Genomic DNA, 26541 nt, shown 5'->3' on the forward strand with positions numbered 1-26541 from the left:
ATTGGGCCAAAAGATTTAGAATAATTTAGCATCCAATATATTCAGCATGGAAAGAACAAAGAGATTATCATTAAGTCTTTGATTAAATCACATCTTCTATTCTAGGCCTCAGTTCAGTTTCATCACCAGTAAGAAGAGCATTTTTTTTTTTTTTTTTTTTTTTTTGCGGTACATGGGCCTCTCACTGTTGTGGCCTCTCCTGTTGTGGAGCACAGGCTCCGGATGCGCAGACCCAGCGGCCATGGCTCACGGGCTCAGCCGCTCCGCGGCATGTGGGATCTTCCCGGACCGGGGCACAAACCCGTGTCCCCTGCATCAGCAGGCGGACTCTCAACCACTGCACCACCAGGGAAACCCCAAAGAAGAGCATTTTTTTAAACTTTTATCTATCCTCTAAAAGTCTGAGAGCCCTTTGGGTTAGGGATTGTATTTCATTTTTCTCTGCATCCCCAGTGCAAAACACAGTTCTGACAAATAAAAACATTAGATTAGTCTTGAATGAAAGAATATCCATGATCTATGAAATTGTGACTTCCACGGAAATATCCAAACCCCCTGACATCATTAACAGTTCTGTAGGGCAGTAACAGCCAACCGTTTATGATGAAAAAGAGCCCCAGGCACATTAAAAGCCTGTCCCAAGTTATGATATTCAGTTCTAGGCCAGGATCCCAGAGGGACAAATGGGAAGTATGTCAGACTCTGCTTTAATTCAATGCAGCACTTGAATCTGTGCTCTCTTGGGCAAACCACTGGACGTGAAGAAACCACAGATCTGAAGATCAGAGAGACCTGGACGTGAATTGGATTCCATCAGTCCCTTTAAAAGGTTTTGGTTTTAAGAAACAGAACTTCCCTGAGCAACGTTAAGCAAACGGTGAGTTTTTTGGATGAAGAGAAATATCAACATGAATTCACAGGCAAGAAGTGCTGACAGGTCCCGGGAAGACTTGGTACCAGAAAATGGACCCACACCCTCCAAACCAGGCCACAGACCCACCCATCATTGCGACCCCTCTCTTTGGGGCCATCCCCTCTTCCCTCTGCACATCTCTCTACAGAGCAATTTTCCTTTTCCACTCATAAACAGGCTAAACATGGCTGCCCAGATTCTGTTTTCTTCTGAGTGCCCATCACGGCACTTCTTCTCTGAGTGAGGATAAAGGAAGATAGATTACCTTTTTTTTTTTTGAATCAACATACAGTTTATTATTTTTTTATGGTAACAGATATTTTTCAAATTGAGCTTTTAAAAAAGTACATTTAACTACAAAAGTAAGATTAAATAGGTACTAAAAATATATTTGCCCTGAAATGGTTAAGAAGATTGTTGATGCCCACATCAATAGTACATTATACATTACACGCATTACTTAAAGGTCATTTTCTTGTCAGTAATAATGTCGATAAAACCACAATAGTTATTGCTTATATCAAGTGCAGGTTAAAATCCAGATAGCCTCCAAAAAACAAATCCTTGAGATAAAGGGCTTCTCAGTCTGGTCAGGTGAAATATTACACTTAACATGTATGAATACAGCTGAAAATGTACCAGTTCTTAACAAGTTTTCAAGTCTTGATTTTAGGAAGTGGGTACAGTGTGAGCAGCACCCTGGGGCGCTGGGGGGGCTGGACACCCCACTTCTCTGTGGGTGTCTAGTCAACCGCACCTTCTGGGGTCTGAGGAATTTGCTAACAGACAAAAACCCCCGTGATTCACACAACACTGTCAGCTACCAGGGCCGAAACTTGCGGGGCAAAATTAATGATTTATAGGGTGTTTTGCTGAGAAAACAGTGTCCAGCCAACAAAAGCGCCAACCAAAATGACTGACACAAAACCCATCTTAGTTAGAATAGGTTGCCAATGAAACCGCCTTTTCCTTTTATCGTTCGGTCTCGTTCAGCGTCTGCTTCATCTGCTACACCTTCTGAGCTGTGCTCGTTCCTGTCCCCCAGAAGGCTCTTGCACAGAGCACGCTCACTGTTTTCCTCCACTGTATCTTGCATTTTAGAGGACAGTCCTGTATATCTGTCACCTGTCAGTTTTTCTTCTTCTAGGCCTATCCTGTTGCCATTGTATTTTTCACTCATTATTTTGGATGGTGACTGATCAAAAACAGGACATAACGTCTTTGTTAGAAAGTTCTTTCCACCATTTCTGTACACTTGAATCTCCCCTTAGAAACTTTGCTCCTTCTATTATAGTCATGTATGAAAATCTGAGTTGATCTGGTGTCTGAGTCAGCCCCATTCAGCATTTTCTCATACTCAGTAACAGTTGTTTAATGTTAATATTGTCTCCTTTTTCCATCAGAACAAGACAAGTGTCCACCAGAGAAAATGTGCCTGACCACCGGATGCCAGCACGACGGCGGATCACTGCAGACCCGTGTTCAGGATTCAAGGAGCCAGATTCTCGCACTTTAAATAAGAAATTGAGAAATGAAACTGGGGATTCAGGCACTCTGAAATCTGGCCAGGTAGTATAATGAAAGTGAGATACCGTTCTGTAATTTATTTTTTTTAAAATCATTTTTTTATACAGCAAGTTCTAATTAGTCATCAATTTTATACACATCAGTGTATACTTGTCAATCCCAATCGCCCAATTCATCACACCACCACCACCACCACACCGCCGCTTTCCCCCCTTGGTGTCCATACGTTTGTTCTCTACATCTGTGTCTCAATTTCTGTCCTGCAAACCGGTTCATCTGTACCATTTTTCTAGGTTCCACATATATGCATTAATATACAATGTTTGTTTTTCTCCTTCTGACTTACTTCACTCTGTATGACAGTCTCTAGATCCATCCATGTCTCAACAAATGACCCAATTTCATTCCTTTTTATGACTGAGTAATATTCCATTGTATATATGTACCACATCTTCTTTATCCATTTGTCTGTCGATGGACATCTAGGTTACTTCCATGACCTGACTATTGTAAATAGTGTTGCAATGAACATTGGGGTGTATGTGTTTTTTGAATTATGGTTTTCTCTGGGTATATGCCCAGTAGAAGGATTGCTGGGTCGTATGGTAATTCTATTTTTAGTTTTTTAAGGAACCTCCATACTGTTCTCCATAGTGGCTATATCAATTTACATTTCCACCAACAGTGCAAGAGGGTTCCCTTTTCTCCACACCCTTTCCAACATTTGTTGCTTGTAGATATTCTGATGATGCCCATTCAAACTGGGGTGAGGTGATACCTCATTGTAGTTTTGATTTGCATTTCTCTAATATTTAGTGATGTTGAGCAGCTTTTCATGTGCTTCTTGGCCATCTGTATGTCTTCTTTGGAGAAATGTCTATTCAGGTCTTCTGCCCATTTTTGGATTGGGTTGTTTGTTTTTTTAATATTGATCTGCATGAGCTGTTTATATATTTTGGAGATTAATCCTTTGTCTGTTGATTTGTTTGCAAATATTTACTCCCATTCTGGGGGTTGTCTTTTTGTCTTGTTTATGGTTTCCTTTGCTGTGCAAAAACTTTGAAGTTTCACTAGGTCCCATTTGTTTATTTTTGTTTTTATTTCCATTACTCTAGGTGGTGGATCAAGAAAGACCTTGCTGTGATTTATGTCAAAGAGTGTTCTTCCTATGTTTTTCTCTAAGAGTTTTACAGTGTCCAGTCTTACATTTAGGTCTCTAATCCATTTTGAGTTTATTTTTGTGTATGGTGTTAGGGAGTGTTCTAATTTCATTCTTTTACATGTAGCTGTCCAGTTTTCCCAGCACCACTTATTGAAGAGATTGTCTTTTCTCCATTGTATATCCTTGCCTCCTTTGTCATAGATTAGTTGACCATAGATATGTGGGTTTATCTCTGGGCTTTCTATCTTGTTCCATTGATCTATGTTTCTGTTTTTGTGCAAGTATCATATTGTCCTGATTACTGTAGCTTTGTAGTATACTCTGAAGTCACAGAGTCTGATTCCTCCAACCCCATTTTTTTCCCTCAAGACTGCTTTCGCTACTCATGGTCTTTTGTGTCTCCATACAAATTTTAAGATTTTTGCTCTAGTTCCATAAAAAATGCCATTGGTAATTTGATAGGAATTGTACTGAATCTGTAGATTGCATTGGGTAGTATAGTCATTTTCACAATATTGATTCTTTCAATCCAAGAACATGGTAGATCTCTCCATCTGTTGGTATCATTGTTAATTTCTTTCATCAGTGTCTTATAGTTTTCTGCATAAAGGTCTTTTGTCTCCCTACGTAGGTTTATTCCTAGGTATTTTATTCTTTTTGTTGCCATGGTAAATGGGAGTGTCTCCTTAATTTCTCTTTCAGATTTTTCATCATTAGTGTATAGCAATGCAAGAGATTTCTGTGCATTAATTTTGTATCCTGCACTTTTACCAAATTAATTGATTAGCTCTAGTAGTTTTCCGGTGGCATCTTTAGGATTCTCTATGTATAGTATCATGTCATCTGCAAACAGTGACAGTTTTACTTCTTCTTTTCCAATTTGTATTCCTTCTATTTCTTTTTCTTCTCTGATTGCTGTGGCTAGGACTTCCAAAACTATGTTGAATAATAGTGGTGAGAGTGGACATCCGTGTCTTGCTCCTGATCTCAGAGGAAATGTTTTCAGTCTTTCACCATTGAGAATGATGTTTGCTGTGAGTTGTCGTATATGGCCTTTATTATGTTGACATAGGTTCCCTCTATACCCACTTTCTGGAGAGTTTTTATCATAAATTGGTGTTGAATTTTGTCAAAAGCTTTTGCTGCATCTATTGAGATGATCATATGGTTTTTATTCTTCAATTTGTTAATATGGTGTATCACTTTGATTGTTGTGTGTATATTGAAGAATCCTTGCATCCCTGTGATAAATCCCACTTGATCATAGTGTATGATCCTTTTAATGTGTTGTTGGATTCTGTTTGCTAGTATTTTGTTGAGGATTTTTGCATCTATATTCATCAGTGATATTGGTCTGTAACTTTCTTTTCTTGTAGTATCTTTGTCTGGTTTTGGTATCAGGCTGATGGTGGCCTCATAGAATGAGTTTGGGAGTGTTCCTTCCTCTGCAATTTTTTGGAAGAGTTTGAGAAGGATGGGTGTTAGCTCTTCTCTAAATGTTTGACAGAATTCACCTGTGAAGCCATCTGGTCCTGGACTTTTGTTTGTTGGAAGATTTTTAATCCCAGTTTCCATTTCATTACTTGTGATTGGTCAGTTCATATTTTCTGTTTCTTCCCAGTTCAGTCTTGGAAGGTTATACCTTTCTAAGAATTTGCCCATTTCTTCCAGGTTGTCCATTTTATTGGCATAGAGTTGCTTGTAGTAGTCTCTTAGGATGCTTTGTATTTCTGTGGCATCTGTTGTAACTTCTCCTTTTTCATTTCTAATTTTATTGATTTGAGTCCTCTCCCTATTTTTCTTGATGAGTCTGGCTAATGGTTTATCAATTTTGTTTACCTTCTCAAAGAACCAGCTTTTAGTTTTATTGATCTTTGCTATTGTTTTCTTTGTTTCTATTTCATTTATTTCTACTCTGACCTTTATGATTTCTTTCCTTATGCTAATTTTGGGTTTTGTTTATTCTTCTTACTCTAGTTCCTTTAGGCGTAAGGTTAGATTATTTATTTGAGATTTTTCTTGTTTCCTGAGGTAGGCTTGTATAGCTATAAACTTCCCTCTTAGAACTGCTTTTGCTGCATCCCATATGTTTTGGATCATCATGTTTTCATTGTCATTTGTCTCTAAGTATTTTTTGATTTCCTCTTCGATTTCTTCAGTGATCTCCTGGTTATTTAGTAACGTATTTTTTAGCCTCCATGTGTTTGTGTTTTTCACCTTTTTTCCCCTGTAATTCAATTCTAATCTCATAGCATTGTGGTCAGAAAAGATGCTTGATATCATTTCAATTTTCTTAAATTTACTGAGGCTTGATTTGTGACCCAAGATGTGATCTATCCTGGAGAATGTTCCATGTGCACTTGAGAAGAAAGTGTAATCTGCCGTTTTGGGATGGAATGTCCTATAAATATTAATTAAACCTTTCTGGTCTATTGTGTCATTTAAAGCTTCTGTTTCCTTATTTATTTTCATTTTGGATGATCTGTACATTGGTGTAAGTGAGGTGTTAAAGTCCCCCATATTTTTGTGTTACTGTTGATTTCCTCTTTTAGAGCTGTTAGCAGTAGCCTTATGTATTGAAGTGCTCCTATGTTGGGTATATATATTTATAATTGTTATATCTTCTTCTTGGATTGACCCCTTGATCATTATGTAGTGTCCTTCCTTGTCTCTTGTAATATTCTTTATTTTAAAGTCTATTTTATCTGACATGAGTATTGCTACTCCAGCTTTCTTTTGATTTCCATTTGCATGGAATATCTTTTTCCATCCCCTCACTTTCAGTCTGAATGTGTCCCTAGGTCTGAAGTGGGTCTCTTGTAGACAGTATATATATGGGTCTTGTTTTTGTATCCATTCAGCAAGCCTGTGTCTTTTGTTTGGAGCATTTAATCCATTTACGTTTAAGGTAATTATCAATATGTATGTTCCTATGACAATTTTCTTAATTGTTTTGGGTTTGTTTCTGTAGGTCCTTTTCTTCTCTTGTGTTTCCCACTTAGAGAAGTTCCTTTAGCATTTGTTGTAAAGCTGGTTTGGTGGTGCTGAATTCTCTTAGCTTTTCCTTGTCTGTAAAGCTTTTGAATTCTCCATCAAATCTGAATAAATCCTTGCCAGGTAGAGTAATCTTGGTTGTACGTCCTTCCCTTTCATCACTTTAAGTATATCATGCCACTCCTTTCTGGCTTGTAGAGTTTCTGCTGAGAAGTCAGCTGTTAACCTTAGGGAGTTCCCTTGTATGTTATTTGTCATTGTTCCCTTGCTGCTTTCAATAATTTTTTTAAATCTTTAATTTTTGACAATTTGATTACTATGTGTCTCGGTGTGTTTATCCTTGGGTTTATCCTCTATGAGACTCTCTGCACTTCCTAGACTTGGGTGGCTGTTTCCTTCCCCATGTTAGGGAAGTTTTCGACTATAGTCTCTTCAAATATTTTCTTGGGTCCTTTCTCTCTCTCTTCTCCTTCTGAGACCCCTATGATGCGAATGTTGTTGCATTTAATGTTGTCCCAGAGGTCTCTTAGGCTGTCTTCATTTCTTTTCATTCTTTTCTCTTTATTCTGTTCCACAGCAGTGAATTCCACCATTCTGTCTTCCAGGTCACTTATCCATTCTTCTGCCTCAGTTATTCTGCTATTGATTCCTTCTAGTGTAGTTTTCATTTCAGTTAGTGTATTGTTCATCTCTGTTTGTTTGTTCTTCAATTCTTCTAGGTCTTTGTTAAACATTTCTTGCATCTTCTCAATCTTTGCCTCCATTCTTTTTCCGAGGTCCTGGATCATCTTCACTATCATTTTTCTGAATTCTTTTTCCAGAAGGTTGCCTGTCTCCACTTCATTTAGTTGTGTATCTTGTTCCTTCATGTGGTACATAGCCCTCTGCCTTTTCATCTTGTCTATCTTTTTGTGAATGTGGTTTTTGTTCCACAGCCTGCAGGATTGTAGTTCTTCTTGCTTCTGAGATACTGTTCTGGCTTCACCACTATTGGTAGTTCCTAACTGCAGCAGATGGACTGTGTAATAGGACTTCACGTCTTCTGACAGGAACTTCACACTGAATCCCGTTTCCTTAAGTAGCATCTCTCCTTCATCTTTTTTTGGCCAGTACTGTGCACATTTAACCAATTCTTTCTCCATGATTCAGTTTAGTATGACAACTGCTTTGGTCTTTTGCTGCCAAACCATGAGCCAGAAATGACAACCTGTATCAGGAAGTGGACACTCTGTTAAGATGTAACTCCTCTGCCCCTCTTCTATGTCAACTAAGTTGACATTAATAAATCATTTTCAGCATTTTGCAGTTTAACACGACTGTGATCATATGGGCTTACATCTCTGTATATGTGTCGATTTCTGTTTTCTGGAAACTTGGTCACTCTGAGGCTAGTCATGGGACTCACTGCGAATTTCCGAGCTCCTTCTAAGAAGCTCTGAGGGGATGCTTGGGCTGCTGTGCTCTGGCCGCCCCGCCACGGCCCAGCCACCCTCCCCAGAAGATGGATCCCTGTTTCAGCCTTTGCATCAACAGGGGAACCCCATGGCCTTGGAATTAAAGGAGCCATTGGCTTTACATAACTGTGCAGGGGAAAGAGGATAGACTTGTTTTAAGTAAATTAAAACATACTCAGAGAGGAACTGAGCCTACATGAGCTTCAAATAAATAAGGAAGAAAATAAAATGGGATTCCTTAAAATTCACAGTGGGGTGAAGAAAAAAATTTGACTCATAGGTTTTAGATTTACAACTTTAGGATTGGATGATGTGCCCAACACACTTCTTATTTTTTCTCAAGCCAGACTGCAATGAGGTAGAGAGAATGAGAGGTGAAGAAGTAAAGAAAGTGAGACAACCTGCTCTCTCAAGAACTTGAAACTAGGTATAAGGACTATGAGATGCAAGCTTAAAGCAGAGTGGGGTGAAGTTGGTGTGTGTGTGTGTGTGTGTGTGTGTGTGTGTGTGTGCGTGTTCGTAAGAAAGATAAGATTTGCACCTCTCTGTGAACTGAAAGATAAGATAACAAAGAAAAGGAGAACTCAGAAGCAAGATGCTGGAGAAGGGAGTGGTGCCAGGAGCACAGAAGAGGGAAGACACTTCTTCCCCCCAGATGATGGAGCCCCTACCAGATTTTCCAGCTCCTCTCCCAACATGGTTCCAACATGTCCTGCTTTCTAGGCCCTCTCTCACTCAATCTATGATCATGTCATACTATCTCATGCCTTCATGGTCTTGTACACATTGTTCCCTCCACCTGGAGTGCTGGTCACCCGATTGTCTCCTATTGAACTAGACTCGCCCTCTCAGACACGACTCACAGATCACTTTCTCTGGGGAACTTTCCTGATTCTTCCATTCAAGCAAAGTAAATGCTTCTCCTCTGGTGTTCAAAGACTTGTAAGATACACATTTATTGGTGTTTTTATTCCTTCTAACCCCCCACCAGAGTGGAAATACCTCAAGGGGGAAGGCCTATGCCCAATTCATATCGATTGAACATTCAAGAGATTTTGAATGAATGAATGAATGAGGAAAGGAAAATCACTCTGTGCTTTAAGAGCTTTGAGATGAAGAAGAAAAGTACAGCCTCTTGCTGGGCTGAGAAGGATGGGACGGGGTGAAGCTTGAGGAGAAAACAGAACTCTCAGGACAGCCTCTGATGGGAATTCACTGGAAAGTCAGAGACGATGGAAGGATTTGGAAGCAGAGTGACAGCCTAGCCAAACTTTGCATGCCAGTGGCATCAACTAATAAATAGAAATCCACAGAATTGAAGTTGGTGACCTTCCTGTAAAGGAAAAAGCAACTCTCCCACACTCAATAGCTTTATCTGAGAAATAAATTAAGAGTGATCAAGTCAGATTTGTGAGACCACAGGGACAGAGTGTCTCAGACAGCTGGGGCTTTCTAAAAGGCATAAAAGTACCAACATTCTGTCAAGGTCCATGATCAAAGCCTTGCCAGACTCAACTCATGAAGAAGAAAATCCACTTAATAGTATTAAGAAAATCTTTGACTTCTAATCTGTTGCTGTGCAAAAATTTGAATTTTGCTCACCAAGTAGAATTAACTATCAATTAGAATGTTTTTTAAAATCTGTATGGTAAACATGATTTAGCCATAGTAACTGATTTGTGTGGCAAGAAATCATCAGATATAAATCTAATAGAAACTTGAGTGTACTTGCCTCATCCCTTTCCCTTTACTGGAACTCTGCAATACCAGAACATCATGGAATGTTAGACCTCGGAGGACCTTGAAGAACATCTAAGCCAATAACCCCATTTTCTCAGAGGCTAGGGAGGAAAAGTGACTTTTCAGGCCTCTCATCTCATTAGTGGTGGAACTCAGCTGGAAACACAACTTTTCTCATCTTTCCATCAAATGATCTTCTCTCTGCACCATGTCATGAAAATCAAGTTAAATTATGTTCAATTAAAGAATTATTCAGGATGGTTTGCTGTCCAAAAGAATTAGCTTAAATAATGCTTTCATGCCAAAAATGGTAACCCCTCAGATAGCCAGAAAATACTATTGTTTTCTGGAACCCTTCGTTTCCTTGGAGCTTCAGAAAGTCTTGGTTTTACTGAACAATCACTACGTGCTCTAAGAGTTTGGAAAAGAAAAGATTGTGACTGATGTAGGCAATGGTAGGTAGAGGATGGGAAAGAGAAGACTTGACCAGAAAACCTGGAAGAATGGACTGAATCCACGGAGTCAGGAGAAACAATCGCATCCCTGACCAAGATAAAAGAAAATATCACAATGAAAGATTCAAGGGAAACTGATTGCCAAGTTTGGATTGGAATTAATTTGTTTAGAACAGTGTTTCTCAGAGCGTATTCTACAGAACACTCGTTCCATAATATGCTCTATAAAAACATAGTAATAGGGGCTTCCCTGGTGGTGCAGTGGTTGAGAGTCCGCCTGCCGATGCAGGGGACACGGGTTCGTGCCCCGGTCCGGGAAGATCCCACATGCTGCGGAGCCTGGCTAGGCCCATGAGCCATGGCCACTGAGCCTGTGCATCCAGAGCCTGTGCTCCGCAGCGGGAGAGGCCACAACAGTGAGAGGCCTGCATACCGCAAAAAAAACACAAAACATAGTAATAATAGAGGAGAAATTCCGTGTTCTCATGATTGAGAGATGCTATTCACCCTCTTGAAGAGCCCTGGTGCACATTAGGTTATTAAAGGTGCCAAGTGTTCCTACAGTCAAGTTTTTTTTTTTTTTTTTTTTTTGTACGATACTTTAAAAAGTCAAAAGCCATTCTTAGCTCAAGGGCTGTACAGAAAGATGCCACCACTCGATTTTTAGCTCTCTGCAGACCCCTGCCATTGAGGCCTCTTTCGTGCTTTTCTTTTACATAATGCTTGTTAATATCCTATGACCCCTAGTTCTGCTGGAAACATTTGAGAAAATACAGTTTAGAGAATTGACTCTCAAATATTGAACATAATGATCAACTGGAGAGCATGTTTCGTGCAGCTCCCTGGGCCTGGAATCTGCATTTTCATCAAGCCCTCTAGGTTGATTCGGCTATGGGTGGTCCAAGAATCACACATTGAAGGGAACGCTGACAGTAAAGGAAAAACTAGGGTGATGATGACGTTGGGGTTGAAGGTCAAGAGGTGGCCACAGACAATGAGGGAAAACGGAGCTAGAGCTCAGTTATCCCAGAGAACGTTTCAAAGCTTCTCTAGGGGAAAAATGCCATCTCCCTGAAATAATCAATGGAAGATTTTCCTGAGAGGAGGAACAGCTGTAGCCCTACTACCCAAGGTTCCCTGTGTCCTTGGGGATGTCTCACTAAGCATCTTCTGCCACCACCACTGGAGACTGGTGGAGTGGGTGAGAGGGGCTTCCCCGCTTTCCTAAATTTTTTTTTTTTTTTTTGGTACATGGGCCTCTCACTGTTGTGGCCTCTCCCGTTGCGGAGCACAGCCTCCGGACGCGCAGGCTCAGCGGCCATGGCTCACGGGCCCAGCCACCCCGCGGCATGTGGGATCTTCCCGGACCGGGGCACGAACCCATGTCCCCTGCATGGGCAGGCAGACGCTCAACCACTGCGCCACCAGGGAAGCCCATTTCCTAAATTTTTTGTGGGACAGCTGAGCAAGGAGAGGCATTCATTCAAGGCTTCAGTAAATCTTCTGGAAAACAAAAGAAGAAAGAGAGCAATATGTATGTGAATAAACTAGTTCTCAAGGCTTCACTCAGCTCAGTAATAGGCTTTCTTCTCCGGAGCTTGTAGACTTCACCCTGTAGAAGCTTCTAGCTTGTTTCGATAGTGTGGGTGACTTCAGAGGTGTGCCTTAGTCGGCTCAGCTGTGCGTATCTCTTCCCACCTCCCTGTTCAGTGAGTGCCTTCATGTTGGTAACTTGAAATCAGCCATGGTGGGAGTATTTACACCACAGAAATCAGCAAAAATCAGGGCATTGTTTATTTATCTATTTTTCAGAGCTAGTTGTTAAACAGTTATCAACACATCACTGCTTCAAACTCATCATCCAGAATGCATCATAGCTCCATGGGTAAAAGCGCAAGCTGTATGTTCACACAGACCTTGTATTGAATCCCAAGACCATCTCCTTTACTAGTTATAAAACTTTTACTCTCTCAGAGTCTCAGTCTCCGCTTCTGTAAAACTGGAGATAATCACTCCTTCCATTTTAGGGCTGGGATTCCTATATAAAGAAATTTAGCCCAATACCTGACACAGGGTAAGTTACCACAGGTGAGTCTAGACATCTTAAGGCCTTAAAAGTAGAACCAAGAGAGGCCCTGAGAAAAACAGGAGTTCTCCATCCTTCCTACCTAATGCTTTCCAAGCTTCACGTTCCTGTCTGAGAACCCTGCCTCTTCCACTGGTGATCGACAGTGAGAATATTTTCAGAGAGCTCTCACTTTACATGCAGGATTTTTTTCTATAGATTAAATTGACTACTTTTATCAGGATACAACCCAATAAAGCCCCATTACCACAAGAGATGCACATATACAGTAGCAGGTGGCGTATGTTTTATTACAGCACCTCCAAACCAATAATTATGCCTTGTCTAGAGCACTTGCTGCTTTCTTCCCCACACGCAGACCTCAAGGACAGACACTGTGTCTGGGTCCCCTTTTATATAAACTGAACACAGATTTCTTGAATGACTGAGACAGCAATTAGCGAGAGAAAATGTAAAATTTTTATGAAACTTAATGTAGATTTTACTTTCCTGCCTGAGTAAGTAAGAGCAGTCTGAAAGCAGTCAAGCCATCCCCAGGTGTCTGAGGATGCTATGAGGCCTTCAGACCCTCATTACCAACATCAATTCTCCCCACCTGGTACTGTAGCTGGAGAAGAAGAAAACTGCCCTAAAGCCATATTAGTGATGGGGCAGCTCAGAGATGCTGATTGTTTAGACTAAATCCCTAAGATCCAGTTGTTTTCTTGTTATTTGCCTCTCCTAAGGACTGAGACAATTCACAGTGAGGTACATTTCCACAACCCAGGTTGATTAAGGTCTCAAAACCCAGATCTCACTCGTCAGGTGAAAGCAGAACTACGGGACCTGAAAGTTCCCTCCCTCCTGCTCCTTCCAATCTCTCTTCAAGAGCCCAGCTGTCTTCCGCAATTCTCCAAACATTTCCCTTACTTCTGTTCTAAAGGACAGTCCTTTTTCTCCAAAGGACTTTAATTGATTTAGACCAGAAATTAGTATGCAACACACAGACCCAGATATGTGAGCAGGGAGAAAGATCAACGTGTCACTTATTTCATTCATTGTAGTTTAATTACAAGCAGAAATTCTTTGCAGCTGTGTGTTCCCCATAGCCGTTGATGTTCAGAGTGTGAGGGCAGCTTCATTTGGAAGAGGTTTCCAAGAAGAGCGTCTGTAAAAATCGGGCTTGGAAAATTCAGGTGTCTGCAGGAAACAGCTTCCAAGGTAAGAATAGCTCACTCCTTAACATCCTTTATTCAGGAAATATCTGTCACAGGTCTACTACGTACATATTGCATGGCATCAGGTACTGGAGTCCGGGACAGGAAGCCCCTGCCCCACAAGGGAGCTTACATACCAGTGAGGGATCAACACTGAAACGCTGCCTACGCTAAATAAAGAATTGTTGATACGTGATGGTAAATATCATGAAAGGGAAGAACTATAAGAGGAGATGGTAGAGCTCTGCAGGAGTTAGGGGTGGTTCTCTGAGGAACAGACAAGATTTAAAAGATAAGAGGCGGGCCTGGCATAGCATAGAGAATATCTTAAAATAAAAAACTACAAAGAGCAAAACATCCCAAGGTGGAAAAGAGCAAACCAAGAAACTGAAACATCAAGGTGGCTGAAGCATAGTGAGGGAGACAGGCCCTCCCGTGGGATGGACAAGGCAAGGATTTTGGCTATTTTCTTAAGAACAATGGGAAACCATGAAAGCGTTTTCAGGGAGTGAGTGGCATCCTCAGCTCTGTATTTTTTTTTATAAATTTATTTATTTTATTTATTTATTTTTGGCTGCACTGGGTCTTTGTTGCTGCACATGGGCTTTCTCTTGTGGCAAGCGGGGGCTAGTTGTGGCAAGTGGGGGCTACTCTTCGTTGCGGTTAGGAGGGCTTCTCATTGCAGTGGCTTCTCTTGTTGCAGAGCATGGGCTCTAGGCGGGCGGGCTTCAGTAGTTGCAGCACACGGGCTCAGTAGTTTTGGTGCACAAGCTTAGTTGCTCTGCGGAATGTGGGATCTTCCTGGACCAGGGCTCAAACCCATGTCCCCTGCATTGGCAGGTGGATTCTTAACCACTGCACCACCAGGGAAGCCCTGTATTTTTTTTAATGATTATTCTGGCTATTGTGTGCTGAGTGGACTGGAGGGAGGCGAGAGAGGTTCTGGGAGCCTGGTTAGGAGTCACTGTTGGGATCCAGGAGAGTAATCTAAATGGCCTTCCTCCCAAGCACCAGGATGTTGGAGATTCAGCCATGCAGGAAACGTCTGTTCCACTAGAGCTTCTAGAACTACTCAGGGAGAAGGGGTGTCCTGTCCCTCGGAGCAGAACCACAGGGCTTATCCACAGAGATTTCCAGCTTGCAAGGTTCCGAGTCCACAGAGCCCCCCTGGCGGGGCCTAGTGACCAGCTGCATGCTATCCCACATCATTCCTACTGGGCCAAATACTCATTGAGCTGCACTGCCCAGCCACCTGAATGCAGCTGTTGCCTTTGCCTGAGTGAAGACACCAGGCAGAGGAAGAAGAGGCACAGACAGAGACCTAGTCCTGAGTCAGACACGATGCGGGCAAGCCGGTTAGTAGCCTTGTGACCTTGCACAGCTGCTTTGCTTTCCCTCTTATGCCCCAGTTTCTATAGCTTACTGCAAAATGGGGCTAATCCAGCTGTCTCCTGGGGTTTCCTGAGGGTTCCTAGGAAGTAAATGGGTTCATCCGTGTAAAGATTCTTTAGCACAGAAGCTGCCCCTGAGAAGCCCTCAATTGGGACCCAAGTTTGAATCGCACCTCGGCCATTTAGCCTCTGTGACTCGGGCAGGTTAACAAAGTTCTCTGGGTCTCAGCTTCCTCAGCTGTGAAAATGGGGATGTAAAACCTACCTGGAAAGGTGGTGGTGGAGATTAAATGAGCGAGGGCTACTCAGTTTTATTTCTGCCTCTGTGTCCGCACAGGGAGGGGCACCAGGAGTGGGCCCCTCTCAGAGCTGGGAAGGCGGGAGGTGGAGGGAATGGAAATGAGACAACTTTGAGCGCAGACCCAGGACTTCAGGCGCAGCCAGGTAACGCCCTCATTCCATACCCACCTCTCTGCATAAAGAGGATGAAAATTATTCAGAGTGAAGTGGAATCTGCCAGATATCCCTGGGGAGAGACTCTAACTAGCATTTAAAGGGATGCTGGAAACGGATATGCTGTTGAGGTAAAATCCTTCAGCTTGGACCTGCTCAGCCCTAAAAATGTGCATCCTGCTCCAACAAGGGAAACAGAGGAAACCTCCCCAAGTTGCTTTCCTGTTTTGCAGTTGAGGAGGGTGGTTTGTGTTTATTCTGCCAGCTCCAGATTGTCAGCGTAAAGTCAGCTTGCTCGGGGTAGTGCGCTATTTTTTTTAATACATTTATTTATTTATTTGTATTTATCTTTGGCTGCACTGGGTCTTCATTGCTGCGCGCAGGCTTTTCTCTAGTTGGGGTGAGTGGGGACTACTCTTTGTTGCGGTGTGCGGGCTTCTCATTACGGTGGCTTCTCTTGTTGCAGAACACAGGCTCTAGGCATGCAAGCTTCAGTAGTTGCAGCACACAGGCTCAGTAGTTGTGGCTCGTGGGCTTAGTTGCTCTGCGGCATGTGGGATCTTCCCAGACCAGGGCTCGAACCCGTGTCCCCTGCAATGGCAGGTGGATTCTTAATCACTGTGCCACCAGGGAAGCCCCAGGGGTGGTGCGCTTTTATTCCCTTATTCCACACAGTCACGAACAGCCACTTGGTGCCAGGCACCTTGCCACAGAGCAGTGAGGCTTGATGTGTGCCTCGAGGACCTCACAGTCCATGCGGGCAAGGGCAGTAGCATCAAATGGCATGATAAGGGCTACCATGGGGGCCAGGACACGGAGCTGCGGCGGCCCAGTTAGAGAGACTTCATCAAGGAAGGGGGTATCTGAGCTGTGTTTTGTACTGAGTAGAAGAAACGAAAACAAAGCGGGCACCCTGAGCTGGGCACTGCTCAAGCATCATCTCTGAGTTGGGAAGAAAGGCAATGCAGGTGGAGGAAAGAAACCGTGTGGACAAAGGCAGGGAGATGGGGAGGGGATCTCAGCCCCTGAACTGAGCCACCAAATACCCCCAAGAAAAGGCCTGACCAATCAGAATGGAAGGAGAGTCGCCAGAGAATTCTTCATACCAAGGCAGGTCAGAGATGAGATAAATCTAAAGAGCAGCCGAGCTAGTGAAGTGCATAGACTAACTGGTCATTCTCTCAAATGAGAGGAAATGGGGGGATCAGAGAGGTAAGGACACAAGCCCAGTGTCACACAGCAGTGAACTCACATCCAGGACTGGAAGCCAGGTTTCCTCTTTGCCACACAGGCGTGGATTCCTTTCTTTGCACTAAAGCAAGGGTCCCTGGGGGCCAACGATGTTCATTCTGGACAACAAACTGGGAGTTCTATTAACACAGTGTACTAATAGCCCTGGGCCAAGAACACCCTCCAGCCCGCTTGATCATATATCAAGGGCTGGGAGAGGGAGGAAGGAGAGGATGCAAACCCATACTCACCAGGACCCAACCTACCAATAAAAGGAAAACAAAGGCTTACGCAATACCTGGTATTGGAAACAATCTAAACTTCCGACATTAGGAGAATGATTAAACAATAATGAATTTACTCAATTGACTGTTCCTCAGCTATTAAAATTTTACAAATATAGTAATATTAAAATACCTTAATACTAAGAAAAAAGATATAAAGTAATAATAATATATTAATATTATATAAAAGAAAAAAGCAGAAAACAATAACTGAAAAGGCAAACTAAAAATGTTGGCAAATGATTATTTTGGTAAGTAAGGATTTTGCTAAATTAAAATGAGCTCAAAGTAATTTTAAAAATTTTAATTATGTAGTTTTTTCAAATTGTCTTTAATCAGCATGTTATGCCTTTATAATAGTAAGATATACACAACATATATCCATAAATATCTATCTATCTATATAGACGTATGTAAATTATATTTCTCACTTCTGTTGGAAATTCCAGGCTAGCCATGTTTAAGGTCAGTTAACAGGCAATTCATGCACATCTGTTTATGTGCCCAGAATTGTGATACATTGTGGAAGACAAAAAAATAGAAGATACAGACTTGTGCTCTAAGTCTTAGAGGAATTTGACTAGTACAAGTGCAGACTCTGGTGTATAGCAGGTCCTCATTAACTATTCATTGAATGAATGAGTGAGTGAGCACAAGTCCATGAGGACTATATGTAGAGAGAGAGAGTCTGTGATCAGCTCAGCTGCATCCTCAGCCCATCCACTCAGGGGAAAATCCTGGAACTGCTTTTCCCAGAGTCCCTTTCAGTTCTTGGCTCTGGGTCCGTTCTGCCAAAGAGAGGCTCTTAAGGGGCTTTGGAAGACTGAGGACGAGAAGTCATTATGTCCCAGGGGCAGCTGTTTGCAGGCACGTGGGCATTTGGCAGATGTTTGCAGGTATCACCCTGAGAACCACCCTTTTTGGTACCACAAGCTGTTGTATCACCAACCACAGCTCCCAGCCCTTCTGGGCAGTGCCCTGGGAATTCCTCCCCTTGGGGTAGCAGCTGAGACCTCTGCACTTCAGGATTTCCTGAAAATGGAAATCTCCCCATTCCAATGGCTGTGGAAATCTCTAATTCCCTGTATTAAACCTCTTTCTACTTGAAATTCCTAGAGTGACTTCTGTTCCGCCCAAACCGTGACTAATATGGGTGATATAATGAAGTAATGCAGGACTGAGTGGGTCCTGGTGTTTTACAAGTTATACGAATGCTGGCAAAACTGAGTCATGGGATCCAGTCTAAGCTAGAAGAAATGACCAGACATGTGAATTACATGTGTGTGGACGAATGACTCTCCTTCCTTCTTACTTCATTCTGGCATCCCTTCAATCCTTCCCTCACTCATTCAGTTTCTTTCTCTAAAGCTTCTTTTACCATCAGGAGAGGTGAGAAAAGCATGTCATCAGCTTTTTTCTAACAGCTGCTAATAAATATTGAGTTTTTTCCCAGGAGGATCTCATTTGGGTAATTAACAGTTTAGTTTCCTGGCAGTGGTGGCCAACCCCCACCAAATAAGCCAAAGGCAGTCTTTACCAAGTCACTGAGACATCGCAAGCCCAGGCCACTCATTTTCTGGGACTGCTTCTGGGTGAATTCAGCCCCTACGTCCTCAGGGGCCATGGAAGAGTGGCACAAAGCTCACTCCTGTCTGGCAGATGCACTCAATACCAAGGACAGGTTTGGCCATCTCATTCATATTCATTATCCATCCACTCAGTACACATGTGCAGACACTGGTGGTGGATGATGGAGACACAATGGCAGCAAGACATGGTCCCCATCTTTGAGGAACTCAGATAATCTAGGACAGCAACCAATGCTAAAATTGCAATCATAGAAGGGTGCATCATTTAGAATCAAATAGTGTTTTCAAAATAAGTGCTGTTACTAAAATAAACATGAAAACCAAGAGACTAAAGATTGAGCGCCGAGTGGAAGTAATTTTATTCCCAGTCAGGGAACATCCGGCAGACAGTTCAGGTTCTGGAGGATGAGGTTTGGAGAGAAGGAAATAGAATTTGTCTTTTAAGTCCAAAAAGTGGCAACTCTCTCTTTTTCATTCAGGGAAATAAAGCCTCTGAATGCCATTGACTGGCTGTTGACATCTAGGCTTAGCCCTCAGGTGCACATAAATGCCAAGATGGCTACAGAGGTCTCTGCTGTGGACAGGATGTGCCTGCCCTGGGAGTATGGCTTCCAGTTGCCTCTGCCCTTACCTTGGATTGTCTAATTTGGGATTATGGCTCCCAGCTGTCATTTTAGCAGAAGTCAGGTCTGCACCGCCAACAGCAGATTGGATGGTGTGTCAGGGCTTATTAATAAGATGACCATATAATTTATCATCTTAACAGGATGCTGTTTGGAGTGAAAGAGTGACTGTTAACAATTACAACAGGACAGGACAACAGCCGTAACTGGGATGGCCCCAAGGAGGGTGGTCAGTATCTAAAGCAGAAGTACAGGGGAAAGACTGTGTATTGAGCCTGTGTAACACTCTACCAGCTGTTCATAAGCGCTTTCTTTCATTCATTTCAATCCTCACAATGACTTATGAAGTAGATGTTACTAATCCTCATTTTATAAATAAAGACCCAAGGCTCAGATAATTAAGGAACTTGCCTAAGTTGAAGGGTTAGTAAGAGGTGGAGGCATAATCTGAACCCAGGTCTGTCTGACTCTAATATCCATTCTCAACACAGCCATTATACAAGCTTCAAAAATAGTGGCATTTGACCTAGAAGGCCCTCAGTCTTTGGGCCAATGATACAGGTTTTCATGAACAATTGTGATGTGGGTCCCTTACTGCTGTGTGCCATTACTTTGTACAAATTCAACCACTGATTCAATTCAGTTCAGTTGAACACACATTTGAGCTGGACTTGGCACTGTGGATACACAGCTGAAGAGGTTATTCTGGCCCTGAAGGATCTCACAGAACATGGGGAAGACAGACAAGAAAACCAATAAGCACTGAACTGTATAAGTGCTGCCAGGATGTAATATGTATAAGTGCCAGGATAACTGTATGACAGAATCTCAAGGTCTCATAGAATCACCACAAGCATCTCATCTACCTCATCCAACAGAGACATGCCAGAAGCCTTCCCAAAGGAGGTGTCAACCGAGTATAAAGAAGGGTAAGAATTGGCTAGAAAAAGAATCAGGACTAAAGCCTAGGGAATATCACATGCACAGGAACAAGGATGTGAAAGAGCCTTTAAGGACACAGAGAAACAACAAATGATTCGTTTGGCTGGAGGGAAGAGGGCCTCGCCCTGCCCAGAGGATGCCACCCGGCACTCACATGTGCCAGCCTTTGTATCCCAACCAAAGGAAATGGTCAGTAGCAGACACGTGGCCCAAGGAGGACCAACAATAAACTCCTGGAGATTTTTCTTCCACATCTATTTTTTAATTAATTTATATATATATATATATATATATGTATATATATATATATATATATATTTTTTTTTTTTTTTTTTTTTGCGGTCCGCGGGCCTCTCACTGTTGTGGCCTCTCCTGTTGCAGAGCACAGGCTCTGGACGCGCAGGCTCAGTGGCCGTGGCTCACGGGCCCAGCCGCTCCGCGGCATGTGGGATCCTCCCGGACCGGGGCACGAACCCGCGTCCCCTGCATCGGCAGGCAGACTCTCAACCACTGCGCCACCAGGGAAGCCCTTAATTTATTTTTATGTCATTTATTTATTTATTTTTGGCCCTGCTGCACAGCTTGCGGGATTTTAGTTCCCAACCAGGGATTGAACCTGGGCCACAGCAATGAAAGTGCAGAGTCCTAACCACTGGACTGAGAGGGAATTCCCCCACATCTATTTTTTTTAATCTTCATTCATCTGAGGTTTGTGAGAGTGGAGGCTGCCAGGGCCATCTTGCCACTACGTGGAGAAGACTTTTCCGGGGCAAGAGCCAAGATGCAGCAGACACTGACAGAGAGAGACAAAGAGACCTAGAGACAGAGGGGAGCACCCAGAGGACCCACCCAGTTTGAAACTGGCTCCAGCCACGTCCAAATTCAGAATTTATATATCTTGGCCTTTTCAGTTATACGAAGCAATAATTTTGTTTTCTTGCTTAAATTCTATGTTTTTTTTTCTTTCTGTTTTTTTGGTTCTAATACAGTGGATCTGAGATACTTCCGGGCCATCCAGGTGGGGATGTCCAAAATGTGTCTACAGATCAGGAGACAAGTCAGGAAGCATCAGTGAATTTGGAAATATCACCATGGGAGTTGAAACCTCAGGAGGGAACGGCATTGTCGATGGGGGTACACAAGTGAAAAGGCAGCTGACTTATGTCCGAGCCCTGGAGAGAACAGAGAGAGGAACCCAGCCAATAAGACTGAGAAGGAACCATTGGAGAGGGAGAGGGAAGTTGATACCAGAAGCTGAAGGAGGACAGCATAAAGGAGAGGGACTGCTCATAGGGCCAAATGTCACAGAAAAGTGAGAAGGATCGCCCCCTCATAGGAAAACTGGAAACACACACCCTGCCCTAGGCTGTGAGGGAGAGTAAGGTAATTGCCATAAGAGGGGTCAAAGTGTAATTGAAGGTCAAAGGGCAGATTCTACAACTATTTCCATTTCGTCTTATCTCACACGTTGCCAGTCCCTCCCCTGTGTACCTCTTCTCTTGGTCTCCGAGCTGACTTCTCTCCTTCCTCTCCCCTGGCTTCTTGTCCTACCTTCTCTGAGTTCCGTGGTGATTCTTCATTCTCTAGGCAGCCTCTTAAACCTTAATGTTTCTCAAGGATCTGGCACTTGCTTCTCTTCCTGCTACACTCTCTTCTCAGGCACACCGTTCATTTACCAGCCCTGTGACAGCCCGTGACTATTAAACCCCTGGTACAATCCCAGCATCCCCAAACCCACATCTACAGCCCGGGAGCTGCTAAAGCTGTGCTGTCCAGGGGCACTTTGTCCCTGAAGAGACCTCAGATATGTCCATGAAGGATTATGACTAGAGATCTCCCCTGAGAGGGGAGCCAGGCACCACCAGGGCCACCACCTACAGATAAGCATGTTGAGCACTGCACAAAGATGCCCAGTTGAAACCCAGCTGGGGTGAAATCCAGCCTGTGCTCCACCTCTCCAAGCCACTCTCTCTGGGGCAGAGCTGTGTCTCCTGGGAGAAGGGCTGTCATTTCCTCATTAGCACAACGGCACTGTCTACTTGCCAAAGCCACACCCCAGCAAAGCTCCTACCGCCCAGACAGGTGCCTTTTCTAGTTAATACAAAGATGGACTTTGGACCAACTGAGACTCAGGGGACCCAGGAAACAATGAGTAAGGGGGATCTTTCCAGAGAGCTGAACAGCAGGCTGGCAGACGAGATAACCAAGGAATTTACTCCTTTGAGATGGTAGGGAGTCTTCAGAAGTGCTGTCCGGAGGACGGGTCATTGTGTCAGGCCAGTGACTGTGCCGTGTTTCCATTCTCTCCTTTTCCAACAGTGTGTATAGTGGTTCTCCTGCCCCTACTCTGCCACTGCATACTGAGCATGTCAGGAGGGGCAGAGATGACTTGGCCCTGGAGCATTTAGACCACTGGACAGTAAGGACATCCAAATGTGAAGGCACGCACTGCCCATCATTTAGAGAGCCCAGCTTTCAAGTTGGTCAAGACTTTGGGGTTGTCTCCCTCGAGAAGGGGGTGTATTCTTTGTAAAAGGACAAGGGTATTTATGGTTGTCAAATGGTGTGCTGAGGCCAGGTGCAAGTTGCTAGCTAAAAGGTTACATTTCTCAGCCTCCTGTACTTACATGAGGCCATTTGATTAAATTTTAGCCAATAATGTATAAACAGAAGTTGCTGGGTATGACGAGCTTAAAAAGAAGATAGACAGTTGCTGGTACAGGTACTGTTTTTTTTTTTTTTTTAAACCTTCCACTCTTTCTCCTTCTTCCTGCCTGGAATGCAAAGATGATGGCTGGTGCTCTAGCAGCCATATCTGACTATGAGGCAATTCCAAGATGGAAACTATACACTAAAATGGTGAGGCAGAAAGACAGAAGGGTTCCTTGGCCCCTAAAAGATACCATGGAACCAACACACCAGTTCTTAATGTTAAGTACAATCAACTATTATCTTGTTTAAGCCGCTGTTTTTTTCTGGTTTTTGATTCTAGTAACTAAATGTAATGCCTAACAAATACTCTATAAATATGCATAAATTACCAAAGTTATTTCTCTATAGTTGAGATCTCTCCCATTAACTCCAAAGCTGGCCTCTAGCTGGAGGTGCCAGCTGTCTTGAACTCAACATTTTCAAAATCAGGGACTTCCCTGGTGGTCCAGTGGGTAAGGCTCTGCATTCCCAATGCAGAGGGCCTGGGTTCGATCCCTGGTCGGGGAACTAGATCCTCATGCATGCCACAAGTAAGAGTCTGCATGACGCAACTAAGAAGTCCACATGCCACAACTAAGAAGTCTGCATGCTGCAACTAAAAAGATCCTGCATGCTGCAACTAAAAAGATCCTGCATGCCGCAACTAAGACCAGCACAGCCAAAATAAACAAATAAATAAATATTTTTTTAATGAACAAAAAAATCATAATCAAATTCATTATCACTATGTCTAAGCCCATCCCCTTTGAGTCCATTCTCCAACTTGGGGTGTGTGGGAATGAGTAACTGAAGATCTGACAAGCAATGAGCACTGGGCTTCAGGAAGAGGGCCAGGTGCCAGGACCGCTGCCTGAGAGTTCAGAGAGCATGGGCTCGCAGCCACACCCCGGGACACTTCCTGGGCTAAAACCCCACTGGGGAGTCACTGCAGGTCAACTTGCTCCAGACCAAGGATCTAAGGGAAGTAAATACCCGTTGTGGGCAGAGGAGACAGGAACAGCCTCTGAGGAGGCCCCAGGTGATTTTATGAGAGTGGATAAAGTACAGGCCAGGTATTACTGTTGGAAATGTCTAGCAATATTTTATCAAGAATTGACCCTGTAGAGAAATGCAAATCAAAACTACAATGAGATATCATCTCACACCAGTCAGAATGGCCATCATCAAGAAATCTGGAAACAATAAATGCTGGAGAGGGTGTGGAGAAAAGGGAACACTCTTGCACTGCTGGTGGGAATGTGAATTGGTACAGCCACTATGGAGAACAGTATGGAGGTTCCTTAAAAAACTACAAATAGAACTACCATATCACCCAGCAATCCCACTACTAGGCATATACCCTGAGAAAACCATAATTCAAAAAGAGACATGTACCAAAATGTTCATTGCAGCTCTATTCACAATAGCCTGGAGATGGAAACAACCTAAGTGTCCATCATCGGATGAATGGATAAAGAAGATGTGGCACATATATACAATGGAATATTACTCAGCCATAAAAAGAAACGAAACTGAGCTATTTGTAATGAGGTGGATAGACCTAGAGTCTGTCATACAGAGTGAAGTAAGTCAGAAAGAGAAAGACAAATACCGTATGCTAACACATATATATGGAATTAAAAAAAAAATGTCATGAAGAACCTAGGGGTAAGACGGGAATAAAGACACAGACCTACTTGAGAATGGACTTGAGGATATCGGGAGGGGGAAGGGTAAGCTGTGACAAAGCGAAAGAGAGGCATGGACATATATACACTACCAAACGTAAGGTAGATAGATAGGAAGCAGCCGCAGAGCACAGGGAGATCAGCTCGGTGCTTTGTGACTGCCTGGAGGGGTGGGATGGGGAGGGTGGGAGGGAGGGAGATGCATGAGGGAAGGGATGTGGGAACAGATGTATATGTATGACTGATTCACTTTGTTATAAAGCAGAAACTAATTAAAAAAAAAAAAAAGAATTGACCCTGGAAGAAACATTGGAAGAACCTCTTAATCATGTCACATAGGTGGCAGCCAGGAAATGGCATGTTCTCAGGTTTGTTGGGCCTGAGTGAGAGTGAGGGCATGTGTGTAGCGTGTGTGTGAATGTATGGTATGCTCTGTGTGCTCTGGATGTGTGAGGTTTGTGCAGTGTGCACAGTGTAAACATGTACACGCAGGTACCCGCTATGTGTGAAGGGTTAGGGTTTGGAGGGTGGTGGTGAGCAGAAGAGTGAGGGAGGCTGGCGTGCCTTCCCCTTAAGGGAACATCTAGGACTGTGAGAGTCTACCAGCTATCTTGCACCTTCCTGGCTACACACCCCTGTGGGCCCTGCAGAAGCTTATGAGGTAAGGGTTAGCATCGCTCCTGTTTTTCAAGTGAGGAGACTTAGGCGCAGAGAGGCAGAATACCCCAAAAAGGAATTTCTTTCTCGAAACTGTCAACAAACCAGGCTTTCCACATGAGACCTGTGTGGACACAGGAACTCAGAGGGAGAGGAGCCAATACCGGTTATTAAGATGTTAGCGTCCACTTGTCCATCAGAGGCTCTTGCATCCCAGTTATGTGCTTCTCCATTCATTTATTCATTTGTTCTCTGTTTGCTCAGTGTCAAACTCAAATTCAGGCCCTCCTGCACATCAGGCCCACTCACCTGGCTGCGTGTGGGAGAGACGAGGTGAGAGGCCTGGGCGCCCAGAAGTGGCACGAAAGGGACAAAATGGCACTAATGGGAAGTGAGTGGAGGAAAGGGGGTTAAGGAAGAGAGAGTGGGCAGGACTGAATTAAATTCTGAATACCTTGCAAGCTTTCTTTTCTTTACATTCAGACTCTACCTGATTGAATTTCAGGACCCTGGAGTTTATGTTCAAAATGTCTTCTAAAATTAGCACGCACAGCCCTGCACGTATGCAGCATCCTCTGAAGTTACCAAGGGCCCCACCCCTGCCCTTCTCAGCTGCCTGCTTCCTGAGGTTCTCCCAGCCGGGAGGGAGCGAGAGTTACCAGGCCGGGTTCTGACCTCAGCTCTGTTGAGAGAGAGCTGGGTGGCTCTGGACAAGTGGCTCGCTCTCTGGGTCTCCACTTATCCCAAGTGAAGCTAGCAGGAAAGTGAAGCTGGGCTTTGGGGGGGAAGCGCAGGTACTCATGCGACACAGTGTCAAGTTCCGTACAGAGGACATTGTTGGTCACAGGGCAGGGCCTGTGAGCTTCTGACCCCATAACCACTGTTCCTCGTCCTTTTGACTTTCCAAGTGCTTTCTCATCTAGTTTATTAGATCCTTAGGTCTTCCCTTCAAGACCATCCTGTTCTGAGCAAAGTGAAGTGTTGGAGAGGTTTTTAGGTTTGCCAGAGGCCTCAGAATAAGTCAGTGTAGAAACTAGAAATCAGACCCAGGATCCCCAGCCAGGGATCCACTCATTTCTTCCTTCCTTCTTTCCATATGTATTGTGTACCCTCTGGGTACCAGGTGCACAGCAATAAACTGGAGCCGGTGCCTGCCGGCAGGGAGGTGCAGTGCAGTGGGGAAAAGAGGCAAGTCCACACAGTGTCAGTGACAGTGATAAGGTGGGCCAACCAGCCAGCTGCAGGGATGCAGAAGAGGGTCCCTCCACCTCGGCCTGCCGGGGCACTGGGAGTCACTCTGTGCTTGCCCGAGTGTGCATCACAGTGGTAGGAGTGAGGCTTGGCACTCAGCCCTGCCAAGATGCTGGCCCCAGGGGGGTCCATCCCAGCCAGGCTCCCTGGCTCCAGCTTCCCCATCGCCCCCAGACGTCCAGGTAAGCCCCAACCTCCATTCCCTCCAGGAACCT

At 43.7% G+C, this 26541-nt stretch overlaps 1 pseudogene; it reads right to left on the reverse strand.

Moving 5' to 3' along the window:
- Positions 1-1770: 1770 nt before the first annotated feature.
- Positions 1771-25950, reverse strand: LOC132494160 (tyrosine-protein phosphatase non-receptor type 2-like; annotated as a pseudogene).
- Positions 25951-26541: the final 591 nt, after the last annotated feature.

Source organism: Mesoplodon densirostris, chromosome 7, assembly GCF_025265405.1.
Source record: "Mesoplodon densirostris isolate mMesDen1 chromosome 7, mMesDen1 primary haplotype, whole genome shotgun sequence".
NCBI lineage: Eukaryota > Metazoa > Chordata > Mammalia > Artiodactyla > Ziphiidae > Mesoplodon > Mesoplodon densirostris.